Source organism: Piliocolobus tephrosceles, chromosome 12 (assembly GCF_002776525.5).
Source record: "Piliocolobus tephrosceles isolate RC106 chromosome 12, ASM277652v3, whole genome shotgun sequence".
In the NCBI taxonomy this organism is placed as follows: domain Eukaryota; kingdom Metazoa; phylum Chordata; class Mammalia; order Primates; family Cercopithecidae; genus Piliocolobus; species Piliocolobus tephrosceles.
In genome coordinates this window covers 69253011-69260652 of record NC_045445.1, presented here as the reverse complement: position 1 = coordinate 69260652, position 7642 = coordinate 69253011, and the positions used below count along the sequence as shown (strand labels likewise).

General features: G+C 37.7%; 1 protein-coding gene across 3 annotated transcripts in view; it reads right to left on the bottom strand.

The window, feature by feature from the left end:
- Positions 1-7369, bottom strand: part of HDX (highly divergent homeobox) — a 206675-nt gene extending 199306 nt beyond the window's left edge. For all 3 annotated transcript variants that reach the window (XM_023202828.2, XM_023202826.2, XM_023202827.2), the window contains exon 1: positions 7258-7369. The gene's annotated coding sequence lies outside the window, so the exon portion shown is untranslated. The remainder of the gene's footprint in view (positions 1-7257) is intronic.
- Between the last annotated feature and the right edge of the window lie 273 nt (positions 7370-7642).

Genomic DNA, 7642 nt, shown 5'->3' with positions numbered 1-7642 from the left:
CGGGGGGGGGGGGGGGGGGGGGGGGGGGGGGGGGGGAGCGATTGCATTGGGGAGTTATACCTGATATAAATGATGAATTGATGGGTGCTGACGAGTTGATGGGTGCAGCACACCAACATGGCACATGTATACATATGTAACAAACCTGCACGTTATGCACATGTACCCTAGAACTTAAAGTATAATAAAAAAAAGAAAAAAAAAAAGAAAATTGCTAAAAGAGTGGATTTTACATGTTTTCACCACAAAGTAAGTATGTGAGGTAACTGATATGTTATTAGCTTGATTTAGGTGTTCCACAATGTGTACATATATCCAATTATCATGTTACACACTATAAACATATACATTTTTGTCAATCATATAATGAAGGATTATCCCCACAAATACTTTAAAGAGTAAGAAAATGCATAGTGTAATCATGCTCAAGACTTCTTGGCAAAAAAATAAGGAAACTGCATAATGACTTAAAAGTGTCATAGAGTAGAACCCCAAATCTGATAGCCACAGGTAAAACTCCTCCTTTATTCTTCAAATGAAAAAAATAAAACAAAAGCAAGAGATACTTAAGGCAGAATATCTCAAACAGAGACCCAAAGATAGATTTGGTCAGTGTAGGAATAATTTTGCTTTTGTTTTTGTGGGTAGCCTCTAAAAGTTGGAAAAGCCAAGGAAACAAAATCTTCTCTAAAGGTGCTAAAAACGAAAGTACTGCTGACACATTTATTTTAACCCAAAGAGACCCATTCAGACTTGTGCCTTCCGGAACCATAAGATAATAAATTTGGGTTGTTCTAGGGCAATAATTTTGTCGTGATATGTTATGGAAGCAAAGAGACAACATACCATTCCCCTTGAGGATGTTGGTGACAGTGAACCCAATACAACTATATTCTTCTGTAACACTCCGTTGAAAAGTCAAGTAAATAGGATAAACATCATTTCAATGGTAAAGTCATTGCTATCACTAATGTAAGTGGATATACTCAGAGGCTTATCGATTTTACCTATGACATTTGTATAGTTTTTTTCTCTTAATGATGCAATGTATACTTCAGAATGGAACAAAGCTGATCTGTATTCATTATACAATATATAATGGAGAATGCTTAGATTGCATATTTCTTTAGAAATGTGAAAATAGACTAAAGAAAATTCAGGTTTTTGTTTCTAAGATCACCAGCTCTTAAAAGTCTCTGTTGTACAGGACGTCAGATTTCACTTTACTTCAGTGCTTCTCAGACATTAATACACATATTAGTAACTGGGGGGGGGTCTTGTTAAAATGCAGATTCCAATTCTGCATATCTAGCTTGGGGCCAGAGATTTTGCAGTGTCTAAGCGTCTCCCAGGTGATGTTCATGCTATCACTCTATGGAACACACTTTGAATAGCAAGGGAGGGATTCACAAATCCCTGCCTGAGGCTCCATATCACAAATAATACTGAATTCAAAAAGTTTCTCTCTGCATTCAGTATTACTAGGTGGGAGAAGAAAAATAATCTCAAACTGACTTCCAACATCTTTTAACCATTTATTAGTGATGAAAGTGAGCCTAATTAAAATGTCTGACTCATTACTTTAATAACTAACATATATATTCAAAAATAAATTCCTGTGGTTATACTTTTGTCTTAGAATAATGAGGAGGAGTCAAGACTGAGCATTCTAATACCTAAGGTAATACTTCCCACTAATACCGAATATATTTCTTCTTCCACATTTTACAATGCCTGGATCTCTTCCAGTTGTTGCTTTGTTGAGGGGTGATATGGTTTCACTCTGTGTCCCCACCCAAGTCTCATCTAGAATTGTAATCCTCACATGTGGAGGGAGTAACCTGGTGGAAGATGACTGGATCATGGGAGCGATTTCCCCCATGATGTTCTCATGCTCATGAGTGAGATGGTGTAAAAGTGTTTGGCAGTTCCCACCTCACTCTCTCTCTCCTGCTGCCATGTAAGACGTGCCTTGCATTTCTTTCAACTTCCACCATGATTGTAAGTTTCCTGAGGCCTTCCCAGTCATTTGGAACTGTGAGTCAATTAAATGTCTTTTCTTTATAAATTACCCATTCTGGAGAAGTTCTTTATAGCAGTGTAGAAACAGATTAATACAAGGGGATTTCAACACAACAAATTTTCGGTCTATGAAAGGGCAAAGCTATTTTGAAAATGTGTCTCAGATGATTACTTTCTTAAATAACACAGCTATTCCATCCATAAAACATACAATAGGTATACTAATTTAACCAAATAAGAAAATATTGAATCATTAAATTAACGTATTAGAAAAGTTATATAATAATATAATCTACTTTTTTAATAAAATCCACTCATGAAGTGCTTTCAACATTGGTTGGTTTGACAGTAAGAAAGAATATGGGTCTATGTGCCTTCTGCCAGTGAAGCCATTGGAGGTCAGCACAATGAACCCTTTCCCCTAAACTTCAGACTTTATTTATTTAAAGAATGTCATCTCCACTGAGGAAAAAAAAAGGGGGGAAATATTACTCAGAAGGAGTATATTATTATACTAGAGGCTCAGAAGGAGAAAAGAAACTAGGAGCTTAGAAGGAGAAAAGAAACTAGGAGGAAAATATACATGTCGTATGTGTGTGTGTGTGTGTGTATATGAATTTATGTATACACATGTGTGTATGTGTGTGTGTGTGTATATATATATATGAATACATACATTTTTTGAAAAACAATGAAGACAGGCCTCACTCTAGCTCCTTAACCTATACCTAGTAGCTTAACAGGTGAGCATGCAGTGTCTAGAATAACACCTGCTCTCAAATCCTGGCTTTGCCACTTAGTAGCATATTACTCTGAATGAGCACCATACACTAATACTTGCCTAATTACAAAAGTGCTTAGTGGGAGTATATAAGCCACATGTTTGCATTACTGTTTTTAGAAGCTTGAAAGAAACTGTCCCTAACTCCAAGGGAAAAGGGGTTAAGGAGATAGTTTGCTAAATTTTGCCACCCTGACAAGTAATAGGCTTAAAGATTCTAAGGATCAACCTAAACGCACATATGTCTACTTGGGAAACAACAGGATAATTTTTGTGAAACAAAAGGTAAGACAGATATTGTTCTAGATTTCTTTACAGATGGAAGATGTAAGGTGAAGCATTTAATTGACTGACAGTATAATTTCATGTATCCAGTTGCCTTATACCTAGATCTCTGGTTTGACCCAGGCAATTTTGCTACTAGTTGGCACAAGAATGACCCCATTTGGACAGACAGGTTTCAACTTATTTCCTTAAAATTTCATGCACACTGGAAAGGTATTACGATATCAGTGATAGCTTCTGAATATGCCAGCATCTCGAGCTCCCTTCTTATGCATAATATATCTCTGGAATTATCAATATTTGCTTCTAAACTAGTGTACCTAGATATAGTGTACTCAATGCAAGTATATTAAGAAACCACCAATTTCAGTTTTAGCTCACTGACTCCACAATAAAATAAAAATCAACAATTCAAATTTTATTTATTCTGTTGGAGATTGCACTATAAAAATGCAATTCCCTCTGGAAGTATGATACAATGTTAAAAGCAGAAGGCAATAAATGTTTTTAAAATGTATTTTATGCAAAGTTTCATGCTGTATTTTTTCAATCAAGACTGAGAGAGTGTGTTTTAATAAAATATCTAAAACAAATGTAAGTATACACCATTTATTTGGGTAATCTTACAAATCTCTAACTTCGTAGAAGTAATATGGTGTTTATGAAATGCACGTGCACACACACACACACACACATGTCTCAGATTCCAGAGATTTAGATCCTAGCTAAAGCTCTGCCAAAAGTTCATTATATTGACCTTAGTCAAGCACAACTTGGTGATTACAAGTCAAACCCATGATTGAGTCTTGACTGTGACATGCAATAGCTGTATGGACCTGGGCAAATCAACTGCTTTGAAATATGTTTTCTCATTTGTAAAATGGGAAATAATACTATAGACTCTTTCATATAGATTTTGTGATGTTTAAATGCAATAAGATATATAAAGTTTTTAGCACAATGTCTGGCACTAAGTGCTTAATAAATATTAGTGTTTATTAATGCTAGTAAAGTACCTCACTTCTTTGGCCTTCAGATTCTTTACTTGTAAAATAAGGGGATTGGCTTATCATTATAAGATCTCCCCCAACTCAAACTCTACAACTTAAATGAGAAAACCCAATGTCATCCTCCCAGACAGAAATTGTAAAACAAGCTTTAAAAATATATGTCACACTCATTTTTTTTCATATTTTATTTTGAGCTCTCTAAACTTAACAGCATATTTCTAAGCACCACATTCTACCCAGAGTTGCTTAAGTTTGATCAGTTTTCTCTATTGATCTATATGTAAATGTCTAGGAAATTCTCAATTACTATGAAAGCTTGCTACAAGTTAAAACAGCTTTGAAGAGATTCATATAATGTAGGTAATCAGAGAAACGGTCAAAGAATTTTCCCTTATAATAAATAACTTTCATGGTTCACTTGCAATTATCTACAATAATGATGTTCTAATTTACAGGTTACAACACCCTTCTGACTGCTTTTATTCCATATTTCTACATCAAAAAACTTTATGTGATATTGAGATGGTACCTCAAAGTGAGGCAGGAGCCAAAGTGAAATATGTGAAAAACCTCTGTATTAAACCATAATCACACTGTCATTCAAGTAAAACTTGAGCTCTGCAAAACAGTGCAATTTGAAGCCTAAGGGATAGGAAAGTGACAACCAATATATAATAGCAATTATAACAATCATCACAATGGTCATCTCTGATTCAACAGATGTACACATGAAAACTACCAGGAATAGTCAATATAAGATAGCAATTGTAGATAAAATGTAATAAAAAAAAGAGAAATTTGTATATTTTTAAAGATACATGATACGATGTCACCAAAGAGAAGTATAGAACAATGGAATACCTCTTTATTTAGTATTTTTCAAACTGAGAAAATTACAGACAGAACCACTTCTGGAATAGTGTTCCCTCCCTTGATCTTGTTTATGAGGACATGATATATTTGAAGGCCACCCAGTAAATAGAGATCTCTGTAATTCCTTTCCTCTGACTTACATTCAGGTTTATTTAGTCATTGGAGGGTCTCTTGCCTGACCAACGATGAATAAGCTTTCACATGTGTACAGTTCTCTCTATAAAAATACTGCTTCATTTCCAAGGAAATTGTTTTCTGGGGAAAAAAAGAACATAAACAGCTACAGCTATTTTGATTATTCAGTTAGGTGCTACAGACAGATAATAAAGAAATAGATGGCATGATCCCAACCCTTAAGGAAGAGTTTAAAATCCGGTTGAGGATTCCAGTCTAACACACACACACACACACATACACACACACACCAAAAACAACAACAACAACAAAAGAGACAATACAAAGCAACCCACAAGCAAGTGACAAAGACAAGAATTAATGTGGGAATTCCAGGAAAAGTGAGGTCAGTAACATTTGGGTTAGATTAATTTGGAAGGCACTTGTGGAGGGGTGCAATTTGAGTTGAGTTTCCAAAGCGAGTAATATGTGAATTATGTAGAAGAGAGGGCATCCTAGGTGAAGGGAATAGTAATAGTATAAGGAGAAAAGTTATACAGGTAGATTGTTCTCCCTAACTGAACATTAAAGAGAGTTGAGCACTGAAGAATAAAGGAAAATAAGACTCCTGTATTACAATGAGGTCAGATTATGAAGTTCTTTGAAATTCGAGTGGAATTAGGCTTGAAACAATAGAAAATAAGGAACCAAGAATATGTTGGTTAAAGAAAGTGATTTGTTGAAAGAAGTGTTCACAGACCACTAAGGATGTGGGGCACAGGTGAAGACTGCCTAGGAAGCTCCTACAGTGACTAGATGAGTGGTGATGAGAATTTAGATTGTAAAGGAGGAATGGTGTGCGAAGTCTTTCAAAGGAAAATTTACCAGTACTTGATAATCCCTTAACTATGAGAAATAGAGAAAAATCCAGATTCCTCTGTAAAATTGTCAAGAGTCTATGATCAGACTGTGAAGGGCAATTAATAACAATACTGTACAATCTATTCATCAAGAATAGACAGGTAGGTTGTTCTTCACTGTTCCTCACAACTGCTGAGTAATAAAAGCCTTAATATAAGTAATGTAACAGCGTTCCCAATGAAGAAGTGAAGGAAAGGGTCTCTCAAAATAATGTTTGACTTCAGTAATTCTAGCAGAGACATAGAGGAAGAAGATGGACTTAGCACCAAACTTGAAATGGAGACTAAAGATTTATAAGAGATTGTCCCAAGAAGAGAAAAAGACCAGAAAGGAAAATTTCTTACTCTGAGCCTCCACAATGGACTTCATTCTGAGTCTTTCCAAAGAATTTAGGGTTCAAAATCATTGTCACCCCAAATCAGAGCTCCTTTAAGATTAAAATTTAGATTCATTTGACTAATTAGTGTTTATTTTTCCAAACAGTTTCTTATCTGATAAACTTCTATTCCACAAATTCTTCTAGAATTCATTCTGTTATTCAACATCTAATACCTGGAAATTTAGAATTTGCCTTCGCAAATTTATAAGGCTCGTTTTGAAGCTGGATTTACTCAGTAGGCCAGTTTAAACTAAATGGCAGATCCCTCATCATCAACTGGTGCTTGAAACATCACAAGGTCTGGGATGTTCCCTGGGTCTCTACTTTCCAAATTCAGCCCAGAAATGGCTCAGCCCCACCTCTTCCAGTGAAACCGAAACAGCGCCTGTGCAAACTCCACGCCTATTCTCCTCACAGTGACCCACCCCGCCCCCACCAAGGTGCTAATGCGCAGGCGCAGCGCTCTCAGTGCCTTTGAGTAGGGCTGTGAGAAATCTACTGTCCAGTGAAATCTAGAAGTGATAGAATTCAATCCCTCCTTTCTTCGGAGGCAGAGGCGCCACTTCCTTCTACTACCCGTCCAGAAGTGCGTCCCAAACGTCGCTCTCTCTCGGAGCAAGGTCTTTCGCAATCCCCATTGTATCCCTATCCGCAGCTCGTTTCTAATCTCACTCAGCCGCCAGGCTTCGCTAGGAGGATAGGGGCACTTCGCTCCCTAGGATCCGCACCAGTTTTTTGGCTGCCTGTTTAGGCCACGGAACCTATGGACACCCCCCCCAACCCCAACCTCGCCCCAAACTAGGAAAAGCATTATCCCGGTGCTTTGCCCGCCCTCCTTCGCCCTTCACACCCACTCAGTGTTGAGTGCTTACCTCGGGTGTGGTGCGGTTACGAAAGCAATCAGCGGAACCCAGATCAGGCCACTGCTGGGGCAGGCGGATTCAGCGAGATTTTTCCTGGGTCTCCGCTGCCGCTTCAGACAATGAAATCAGCGTGTCCGATCATCAATTCTCATCATGATCGTGACGTCACAAAAGACAGCGGCCAATAGGAGCCTGCGATCAGCTCAGGACAGTCCCTGGCCTCAGCCCAGAACCCAAGAGTTGGGAGGGGGGAAGAGAGATGGCTGCCTGCAACTGGGCTGCCTTTTCCTCGCACAAATCAGCTACATCCACGGCCAGGGCTCTCTATACCTTCCTGAATAGCTGTGAACACCGAGCATCCCTGTAACTATAGTAGTTACATGCCAGCCATTTG